Source organism: Saimiri boliviensis, chromosome 1 (genome assembly GCF_048565385.1).
Source record: "Saimiri boliviensis isolate mSaiBol1 chromosome 1, mSaiBol1.pri, whole genome shotgun sequence".
NCBI lineage: Eukaryota > Metazoa > Chordata > Mammalia > Primates > Cebidae > Saimiri > Saimiri boliviensis.
The window spans coordinates 110,927,562-110,939,589 of NC_133449.1; the positions used below are offsets into that span (position 1 = coordinate 110,927,562).

The following is a 12,028-nucleotide window of genomic DNA, read 5'->3' on the forward strand; positions in this document are numbered from 1 at the left end:
GGAGGAAAACTGGATTAGAATCTGACCAGTAGTCTCTTCCATGTGTACTGTTATAAGACTTTTATACATACATTAACAATTAATGTCCTGAATTAATAGTTTATTTTTATTACAATTCAAATTTCATAGCATAGTTACTGATCATTTAAGACATACAAGACCTTATGCAAAATCCAAAAGGTGAAATGGTGCATTCAGTTAGTTAGCCATTCAACCACAAAAAATAGTGGAGATATTTTATGTATGTCTGGAACTATGGTAGGCTGCAGGACTATAATGGTAGCAGAACACAGCCCCCTTCCTTTAAGATTTAAGTAAAGCAATACTCTTCTACCAGTAGAAGGCAGTATGATTAAGTTGAAAGGGTATAGCCTATGGAATTAGATAAACTTGCCTTTCATCCCTGAACTCTTCTACCTACTTCAGTTGTAATATTGATCTGCTAAATTTACTGAAGTATCTTTTCATCTTAAAACTGATGCAATGCTCAACTCATAGGTGACTGTGAGAGAATTCTAGCACAGTGTACAACCATGTAATTTTTTTCTTTTCTTTTCTTTTTTTTTTTTTTTTTTTCGTTTGAGACAATGTTTCACTCTTGTTGCTTAGGCTGGAGTGCCATGGTGTGATCTCAGTTCACAGCAACCTTCACCTCCCAGATTCAAGTCATTCTCCTGCCTCAGCCTGCGGAGTAGCTGGGATTACCACCACGCCCGGCTAATTTTGTATTTTTAGTAGAAACGGGGTTTCCCCATGTTGGTCAAGCTGGTCTTGAACTCCTGACCTCACGTAATCTGCCGGCCTCAGCCTCCCTCCTAAAGTGCCAGGATTACAGGTGTGAAACCATGTAATTCTTGATCATATTCTCATGATAGGTACCATAGCATTCATACCAGTGTTATCATAAATACATTTTACATCAAGGTATAAAAAAATGCTGTTTATGAATCCTCATATTATATAATACTTAATGTCTTAAACAAAATGTTCTAAAAATATTAACTATTATGTTTGCTGTCCACCTCTAGCTAGATGTATGAGTCATCTGATAATCTCAAGATTCAGGAAAATAGAAACTCTCCCTGAATGTATGACTGTCCTTACATTTCTGAGTGAAAAACTTTATTTTGAAATATGCTATGATATTTAATGTTTGTTTAAATGACAATAAATGCAGATTTAGCCCATTCAGCAACTCTGAAGAGATCATTTTTGGGAGAAAGATAAGAATTAACTATTAGTAAAAATGAAAAATATTTCAATTCACAGATGCCATAAATAAACTAAACCAAGTTTATAGACAAATTTTTGACTTACTTTTGGATGTTAAATTGGAATAAGATGAGATGAGGGAAGATGAGAAAGATTGAAAAAATTAATGTGTATGAGTATCTTCTATGTGTTAAGCATAATGTTTAATCAGGCCAGGAAGTATGTATATAATGTTGCTCTTAATTTGCCATGAAAAATACGAGGAAGATAGACACCTGTGCCTGAATGATTAAAAACCCACATCACATTTGCCCCAAGCCGTATGTCAAATAATTAATAGAACCATATTTTAAACCCAGATTGGTGAGCGTAGGAATTATTATTATTATTATTGAGAAGATTACTGCTTTGGAACCAGGTGCCAGGTTTTAAGTAAAAAGGCTAAAGAAATAAAGCTAATGTTGTAATCCCAGCACTTTGGGAGGCCGAGGCGGGTGGACCACCTGAGGTCAGGAGTTCAAGACAAGCCTGGCTAACATGGTGAAACCCTTATCTCTACTAAAAATACAAAAATAAGCCTTGCTTTTTTTATATATGTTTTTACAAAGTGTATTTTTATATGTAACTTTACAAAGTTGCAGGCACCTGCAATCTTGGCTACTAGGGGGGCTGAGGCAGGAGAATTGCTTGAACTCAGGAGGCAGAGGTTGCAGTGAGCTGAGACTGTGCCACTGCACTCCAGCCAGACTTCATCAAAAAAAAAAAAAAAAAAAAAAAAAAAAAAAAAAAAAAGAGAGGGAGAAAGAAATCAAATGTTGCCGCATACCTATGTAAATTTCTACTGCCTCAGATATCTGAAATCTTAATTTTAGGCTCTTCTTCCATTCCAAAGATGGAAGAACAAATATTTTAAAGCTTATATCTGGATATTGTTTTTCGTGTTGAGTGGTATGTTGAATTATTACCTTTTTCCCCCTAGTAAGAAAATTTACTGAATTTTATTTTTACTTTTTTTAGAAATTAATTACAGATCAACTAGTGTCTCCTTAACTTCTGAGACTTGCGTTTTTCCCTGTGGTTGGCAGTAGTTGTGTCAGGTTTTATGATACAATAACAGATGTAAAATGCATCAGGTCAGTTTGAGCCATTTTTTTCTTAATGAGTCAGACTTAAAAGGGCAAGAACTTTAATTGGAGAGGAAGGGAGTTTCAGATGCTATGCTTGCTATTGTTCAACATTTCTGGATGACTAAGAAAGCTGTAGGAAAGCTTATCTATTAGCAGTCTTCAGAAAGCTGGTCTCAGGCCCAATTCCTCTCCTTCCAATTCTAATTGCTAACTCATGTGTAAATACTAATCCACCTCAAGACGTGGCAATGAATGTTATCCGATATAATGTGCATGATGTGTGGTGAACTAAAGCTCTGTAACATGTTCAGAGATCAACTGCAGCTTACTCTGTATTAGTTCATTTTCCTCTTCTATTAAGAGGAAAGAAAAACAGCTGAGACTGGAGGTATGGTACATTGCCTTCTTATAACTTGTGCTGATGTCTTTCTGTCAGCATTATATTCTTTGGTTTATCAGTTGCAGCAAACAGATTAGTAAACACCATTAGCTAGATTCTAGTCACTATAATCAAATTATCTTTGACCAGAGTAATAACTACACAAAAGATCATTTACTACTAATGAGATCTGAGAGTTCTGCTGAAGAGAAAATTCTGGCTATAATTGCATGGGGGAGGTGTACAACGCCTTCCAAAAAATTGATTTCTAAGAGTCGACATTGTTTCATCAAAACTATGCAAATTTTCTTGGTAAGAAATAAAATTAATTTTCAGTATTTACAAAACAGAGGAGTCTAAGTCTGATAAACAAAAGCCTGGGTAAGCAGCTGGTGGTTTGGGTAAGTGTAGGGATCTTCATAGTGAGGCTGAGAGCCTGTGTCAATCTGTGCATACTCTGGAATATCCTGAAGTTAGTCAATTCTCTTTAACTCTCCTTCCAAGATTAAAAAAAGTGATTCAAGACATTATTTATTTCATACTGATTCCACAAAATAAAATGTTCCATTAATCAGATATGCATTTTAAAAAAGAATTTTTTCCCTAACTTCAATAATTGTTATCTAGAACTCAGAATCTCCTATTATACACCTTCAAATGGAATCTCTAAAGTGCATTACTCTGTAAGTTGTTAAACAGAAATGAAACCATAAGGAAGACAGTATTTAAGTTCCAGGAATCATAATTCAAGTTCGTTGTTTGGAAGTTTCTTACAGAAGTGTGCTAAAAAATAAACAACAGCAACAACTGGATTAGTGATTTCAAAATAATTCATAAGCTATTAATAATTAAATGTAATGGTTAATTACATGATTTTAGCTTCAAAGTTAGAGTCTTATTGTGTAATATTTTATTAAGCATAATTTGTTTAACTGCTGATGTTGTTAATTGTTCATATGTAATAGAATAAAAGCCCTTTAGAATTTAGCCCAAATAGTTGTTTTTCAGGCTTTACAGATGAAATCAAAGCTTTCCAACAACTTTATTTTTTTCGTCAAACATAAGGTCTGACAGGTTTTAATAAATTCAGAACAGAAAACTCTGTTTTGTATTCTAATTTGTTGGGGACATGTTCAATGTTCATTCTCTCTGTTAACATTATTTCTGATGTAAAAATTCAAAATGATAACATCTCTTACTCTGAGGAATATTACTTGGTGAATCAATAGATATAAATTTGAATAAAATTTAGATACAAAACCAGCCTCAGAATTGCTCTTTTGTTAGTCCTTTAAAAAAAAAAAAAGTTGTTGGAAAGCGGTGGAGGTGACAAAAATGTCTAATATCTTAATACTGTTTCTATTTGTCACCTGGTCATCAAGATATTATTAAAAACTTGAATGCTAATTCTAAAAAAAAAATCTACTAAATCTTTTATGTGCATCTTGGGAAGCCAAAAATTCAGGCATAACAAACTGAACAATAAGCAGTGTCTACGTAACATTTGTTGAATTTAGGACTAAAGCAAAATGTGTATGTTATTTTGTGATAAGAAAGCTTGCCAGCTATCCTAACTTCCATTTTTTTTCTCAGCTCAGAGCATCATAGACACAAATAGCCAATAGATACTCATGGTCAGATAATTACACATCACATTTCTTAATGTTTGTGTCGAAATTATCTAGGTTGCTTGCTAAAATGGAATATCACAGATCCAGCCTAATTCAACACAGTATTTTAGAAAGCTAGAGCAGAGAAATCTACTCTATTTTACAAAAAGTATGGAGTCCATAGAGATAAACATATTAAAAAGAATTTTAGACTTTGCCATAACTGGCTGCTTTGCTCATTAGAACTGCTTTCCTCCTTCTCTGGTCATTACAAAAAAAAGTTAGTTACACATTGTTGATGCTCCACCCAACTGCGTGTGGTGGTGAGCTCTCATTCATTTCAGTCATTCTTTTTTTCTGACAACTGTATTCAGGACTTCACATTTTTTCAAATACTACTTTAGCTGTATCACACAAATTTTGATGTGGGGTGCTTTTCATTGTTACTAAATTCTAATTATTGTGCAGTGCTTCTGAAGGCTTCTTGATGTGTAACTCAAAATGCTGTTTCAAACAGAAACCATTTTCAAATAGTGATTAGCAATAACTGAAATAATGTTATTGCTATAGCACCTCAAATACACTGGAGTTTAAATGAGATTTTTGGCTGTTGTCTGCAAACCCAAAGACTCATCCATCCATGATTTTTATGAAACAATGAGATAAAACTTAAAAAACAAGTATTTGTAAAAATGAATTCTTAAAATATATAAACATTTTAAAGTTGATGCTTTCCTACACTGGCACTATGTCTTATTGGAAAAAAAAACTATATAATATTGCAGCTCTAAGAATATTTAAGATGCTGATTCTAGTCCTTCCCATAAATATTTTCTTTATGTAGGTATATGAAGATATCTGAACAAAAAATATGTTGAAAAATAACCTTTGGCAATTTCTCCCAAAGCAAAATGCCCTGTTTTTCTTTTTCCATGCTTGACTTGCTAAGCCAACATAATAATTCACAAACTTAAATGGACAATAGTTGTAATTCAGTGTCCTTCATTCATCCTGGATTATTATTATTTTTTAATGTTTGAGACAGGCTAGGAAGTGGCAAGTGAAGGCATTTTTGAGCTGACAACCTGCTCTCTCAATACTGGGCATATCTTATTCCTGTTTTTTTCAAGAGCAGAGAATAGAACTGAACAGAGCTAGATGAAAGACTTTCCAGAGTACTGATAATAGTAACAATAAGATAATCATATTTTAGAGTTCTCCTGAATAATAAATTCATATTCTGAAAGCCAGTCAATTAGAAACAGACCCACTTTATTGACAAACAGTCGTATAGTAATAGTCACAATACAGTCACCATCTCCACTGGTAAACACCAATTAATATCTGAATATTATCACATCTCAAGTCCTCTAATCTCTGCACTCCTGACTCCCCTAATCTGGTATGAAATGATCAATTTGCTGTTTCAGAGAGTCCATTCCATAAAATTCACAGTTCCTTTGCCCTGGAAACAAAATTAATTTAATCTTTTGTTTTAAATATTAAAATATTAAATAATGTTTTTTCCTTCATTTTTTCCTTCATTTTTTCTTTTTCTTTTTCTTTTTTTTTTTTTTTTTTTTTTTGAGACAGAGAATGTCTTTTTTCCCAGGCTAGAATGCAGTGGTGTGATCTCAGCTCACTGCAACCTCTATGTCCCGGATTCAAGCAATTCTCCTGCCTCAACCTTCCGAGTAGCTGGGATTACAGGCACCCTCCACCATGCCGAGCTAATTTTTGTACTTTTACTAGAGATGGGCTTCATCATGTTGACCAGGTTGTTCTCAGACTTCCAACCTCAGGGAATCTGCCCATCTGAGCCTCCCAAAGCATTGGGATTATATAATCCTTTTATAATAGCCAAATTGCCTCACAATATGGTCTCCTGTATTTCAAGGATACTATCTTATTTGGCTTATCTATTATGATAAATGGCATGTACTTTTGCTTAAGAAATTATGTGGGAAAATATAAATAGGGTACACGGGGCAATCACACACATACACACTTAGGTACCATTGTTGTAAAGCATTAATTCTCCTTTTGAATTATACTCATGTATTAGAGGAAATTGTTTATAAATGAGAAGTGAGTGACATGTTAGTATGCTCCAGAGTTAAGGCTGTAAATGTTAGCTTCAAAACTTGTTTCTACTTAAGAGTACTAAAAAATAAAAAATAAAGTAACTTTTCCTTGGTAATAATTTATTTCTTTTTTCAGGGGGTGTAGGAAGTAAACCTCAATTTTCTGCAGAGAATTATTTTCTTCTGGAGATATATCTTCTAAGAAAAAGTTCTGACAGTCAGTATACACTGTTAAATATGCTATAGATTGAGACAGAAGACACAATCAATATGTATATAAACCTTTGTCCATCATACTGAATATCTGATATTTACCCAGGGACATGGCTACATGATGAACGTGTGTATGGCTTCTGGAAAGAACAAAAATTGTCTGTGAGCAGTGGTGTGTTAGAGGTTGAAAGAGAAATTTAAGATTTCCATTGGAGGGAGATCGTTTTTTTCATAAATTATTTATATGCAACTATTGGGATGCTTGCATGCATCATAATCAAGCAGGTTATATTATGGCTATTAGGACCACAAACCATGTATGACTGGTTGTACAAAAAATATCAGGGAATAAAAGATGAGGAGCATCTAGAGTCCAACATAGTCTCAAAATAATTCTTCCAGAAACATCTATGGGAACTTTTATATCTGGTTTAGAGGAAAGTGGCAGAATAGCATTAGCACATGTACCATTAATAATTTAATTCAGGTTTCTTTATCAGTTACTAATATGAAAGCAATCATGCTCTTCTCTTCTGATGTCTATACTGTCACTAAAAATAATACTAAAAAAATGCCAAAATAAAGAAGAGAGTTATATTTCATTGTCTATTAGAGGTAAAAAAAAAATCTACATATGTTCTCAATTCATCCTCACAACCACCCAGGATTTAACTCTTGGTATTTCCATTATATAGGCAATAAAAAGGAGACACAAAAAAATAAATTGATAAATATAATAAAGATAAAAAAGCTAGTGACATCAATAAAAATGGTAAAGTACAGATCTACAAAAATCCTCCCCTCCACTAAAGCAATGAAAACAAGGGCAATAAATAAATAAATAAATAAATAAATAAATAAATAAATAAAATGCAGAATCAACTTTTACATAATTCAGTTAGTTAACTAAAGACTTGTGGTAATCCATAGACAGTTTATTAAAAAAATATACACAAAACTCCACTAAAGCTCAGTAACAGTGAACTTGTAGCCATTTAACTAATTTTATTCCTATAGTTTTCTCCAATGTCTGTAATACCCATGAAAAGCAAAATCCAACAACCATGGTGATGACCACAAACTGTGTAACCACATGAGGGGGCAAAATAAAATTAGAATGCCGTCAACACCACATCGCAAAGAATTGTCCTTGTCTAACATTTCTGTTTCCCTGAAAGACTTCACTTGCAAGGGGATACAGAGATTCCATTGCCAGCCAATTTTTTTCAGGAACATTTGTGAAAAAACTAAATGCAGTACTGTAAATTGCCAAAATGGTCATAATTCTCTACCCCTCTCTATATTCATGTCCGGTAAAATATGATGTATTTTCTTCCATCAAGGGATGCAATCTGTTTCTCTACCTCTGGAATTTGGGTAGGGATTATGACTTGATTTTGCCCATAATATATAGCAGATGTGATGCTGTGCCAATTCTCAGCCTAGGTCACAAACTTGCATGCTTCTGCTCTCTTTCTTGGAATCCTCCTCAGCTTCCATGAATAAGCCTGGGCAAGCTTATTTGTGATAAGATGCTGTGTAGAAGAGAGATGTGCCATCCCAGCTGAGACCTTCTTAGATAGCTATCACATAGACAACATAGTAGCTAACGTCATGCATTAGAAAAAAAATATGAAAAATCACAGTCCGAGGCAATTGTTGCACACCCTGGCTGCCTGCAGAGGTAGATAACAATTAGGGAAAACAACAGACTTTTAGAAGTGCTTAGAAGGAAATTCTGGGGAATATAATGACTATCAAAGGCTTTGGCAAGCTACCAATGACCTTCTTCACAGACTTGGAAAAAAATCACCTTAAACTTCATATGGAACGAAAAGAGAGCCTGCGTAGCCAAGACAATCCTAAATAAAAAGACCAAAGCTGGAGGGATCATGCTACCTGACTTCAAACTATATAAGGCTACAGTAATCAAAACAGCATGGTCCTTGTACCAAAACAAAGAAATAGACCAATGGAACAGAACAGAGGCCTTGGAGGCAATGCCACACATCTACAACCATCTGATCTTTGGCAAACCTAACAAAAACAAGCAATGGGGAAAGGATTCCCTGTTTAATAAATGGTGTTGGGAAAACTGGCTAGCCATGTGCAGAAAGCAGAAACTGGACCCCTTCCTGATACTTTACACTAAAATTAACTCCAAATGGATTAAAGAGTTAAACATAAGACCTAACACCATTAAAAAAAAAAAAAAAAAACTAGCATTTGGGAGGCTGAGGTGGGCAAATTGCTTGAGGTCAAGAGCTTAAGACCAGACTAGCCAACATGGTGAAACTCCATCTCTACTAAAAATACAAAAATTAGCCTGGCATGGTGGCAGGTGCCTGTAGTGCCAGCTACAGGAGGCTGAGGCAGGAAAATTGCTTAAACCCAGAAGGTGGAGGCTGAGGTGAGCTGAGATTATGTTACTGCACTCTAACCTAGACAATTTTGCAAGATTCCATCTAAAAATATTAATTAATAAATTAATTTAAAAAATAAAAAAAATTATACAAACGGCCAAGAGATATATTTAAAAATATTTTGCATTGCTGATGATTATGGAAGAACAAATTAAAACTGCAATAAAATATCTTCTCACACCTGTCAGAATGGCTAGTATAAAAAGTAGAAATGATAACAAATGTTGATGAAGATGCAGAGAAAGGGAGCCCTTGTGTGTTATCGGCAGAAATGTAACTTAGCACAGCTATGACAGAAAATTGTATTAAGGGATCTCAAAAAATATAATTGCCGTAAGTTCCAATAGTACCACTTCCCTATGTTTACCCAGAAAGATCTGAAATCAGCTTGTCAAAGTGATGTCTTCCCTCCCATTTTCATTGCCACACTATTTACAATAGCCAGGTTATGGGATCAAGGTACAGTAATTGCCTATCAGCAGGTGAATGGATAAGAAAACAATGGTGTGCATGGACAATAAACTACTATTCAATCTTAAGGAAGAAGGAAATTGTATAATTTGCAATAACATGGCTGGAATTGAAGAATATTATGTTAAGAGAAATAAGCCAGGCCAAGAAAAATATCACATGTTCTTGCTTACAGGTAAAATCTAAAAAGTCTGTGTCTAATTCATAGAAGGAAATAATAGAACTGTGATTACAGAGCCTAGTGGATTGGGGGAATGGGGAGATGATAGTCAAAGAGAACAATAACTTAATAGGGAGGAATATGCTCTTTTTTTTAGTTCTATTACACAGCATGAATATAATTAGTCCCTATAAAAATGTTGGCATTTGAGATGATGGAAATGTTAATTGGCTTGATTTCATTATTTTACACTCTGTTTTTAAGTCATAACTTCATTTGCATAAATGTATACAATTATGCATCCAACGTTTATACAATTATATATATTGTCAATCTACAGTAAGAATTCAGTGATTCCCACTATATGTGTTTTAGTAGAGGAAAAAAAGAGATAAAAGAATCAGACAGAGGGCCAGCTGGTGATAGCAGTGTAGAAATTTAGAAGGACTTGGGCTCAATGGTGGGTCTTCAATTTCCTCTCTGTGACCTTAGATGTGATTCTAACACTGTCTGGTGCATTACTTCTATAAAATCTCAGCCAGGTAGTTTCTCTTGCTCTACTGAATTACCACAAGTATTGGAAAAGAATTTGCAACTGTGGGGATCTCTGAGTGAGGTGAACATAGCCAGAAGTAGGCGAGAAATGAATACTTACTTTTCACTATGCACCCTTGAATCTTTTGAAATTTATAAAACATGCCTATTTTTCTAGTTAAAATTAAATTTAAACTAACAACAACAAGTATGCTGATGGACATTAAGAAATTAGTAAAATGTAGGGAGGTGAGAGGCTGACTGAGAGCGAATGAAAATAACTTGGGAATTAATTGACTAATTGTGTGGGCATAATGGTAATGGGAGGGAAATTACAGGAAGGCAATGCAAATAGAATATAAACTTATGGAGGGTATAAAGTTTAAGTAATATGAACCCAAACTTGTAAATCAGAACAGTTACTTAAATTGTCATATATATGTACATATATATATATTCTCATAGAAATGAAGAAAATATTGTTTTCTATCTCATAGCATTGAGCTAATTCATTCAACTGTGGGCAATATCATATTAATATCATAATAAAGTGCTAGCTCTCATTATCATTACTATGTGTGCACATTAAGTATAATTAAATAAAGTTCTGCTCCTACTGGGTTGGACTGATCTACATAGAGTTGGTCCTGTGAAAAAACTGCTGGATGAAAACCATGATCAATAATTTTGAGCATCTTCCCTTCTTTACCTGTGCTGGCGTCAGGATTGTAGAATTTTTCTCTTTGATTGTCATTCATGGGGGAACTCTCAAATTCAGTTTCTGCTCTTCAAAATAAGCACTGTCTTCTTTTTAAGGCACTTTGAAACCTCCATTTCCCTAGAAAACTTTATATGTGAAGAATTACGCTTTATGGTGAGGTAAATCTACACACATTTCAAGTGTGGAATTAATTTTATCTTCAATTTCTCTACCATATACTAAGATAGTTGTGCAATACCACATGCAAACTTTCAAAACTATCGCTTCTCAGCCTTTTGGCTAAGATCAAGTGTAAAATCTTTCAAAACTATATTTGCTAGTTACATATTGTTCCAATAGTTTTAAGGTAAGTTTTCACTTGGAAATGTAAATGCCCACCACACAAAAATAACTTTAGTATATTTGTTGCTGCTGTGGGATTTATTGATATCAGAAAAACAATTAGATTTGACTCCTACTTCCATTTTTTTTAAATCAATTTTTGTTTTAACTTCTTCTCCAGAAAACAAAGGGGGGCATTTCTTACTAATTTTAAATCTATTAAAACCATTGCTATTCTAAACAGAAGAGAAAGTCCTTGGGAATGCTTCATATGGAGGTAGAAGAATATCAAGAGATCATTAATCTGGATGTTCAAATTTGTGGAGTGTGAGTTTATATTTACCAGAAGCATTATAAAGTCAAAATTACTTTGTAATTACCCTGAAAGTAACTCTCTTTCCCTAGCACAATGATTAGGTCAAAAACTTCTAGCAAACAGAAAACCTATCTTATTCACTTCAAATCCCAGGTAGGCATTATGTTATGTAGTGGGACTTTTACGTTATGCTGGTAATTATTTCTGATTTCCACCAGTAGTGATTTTGGAATTTAAAAGTCAAAGTAAATAATAATATAACTAAATAGTCACTGCAGAAATATTATCAGAAATAATAAAAAGAATGGCAATAGAAAAGGTTGGGACCACTCTCAGTTTTTAATTATAAAAAGCATATGAAATAAATCAGGTAAGTTCTAACACAGACTTTCAAAGAGAGTACTACTTAAAATGCTATTTGTTTATGAGTGTTATTTATGTCTTGATACAGGATTGA

At 33.8% G+C, this 12,028-nt stretch overlaps 1 pseudogene; it reads left to right on the forward strand.

The window, feature by feature from the left end:
• Positions 1 to 11,193: 11,193 nt before the first annotated feature.
• Positions 11,194 to 11,330, forward strand: LOC120361864 (U2 spliceosomal RNA; annotated as a pseudogene).
• Positions 11,331 to 12,028: the final 698 nt, after the last annotated feature.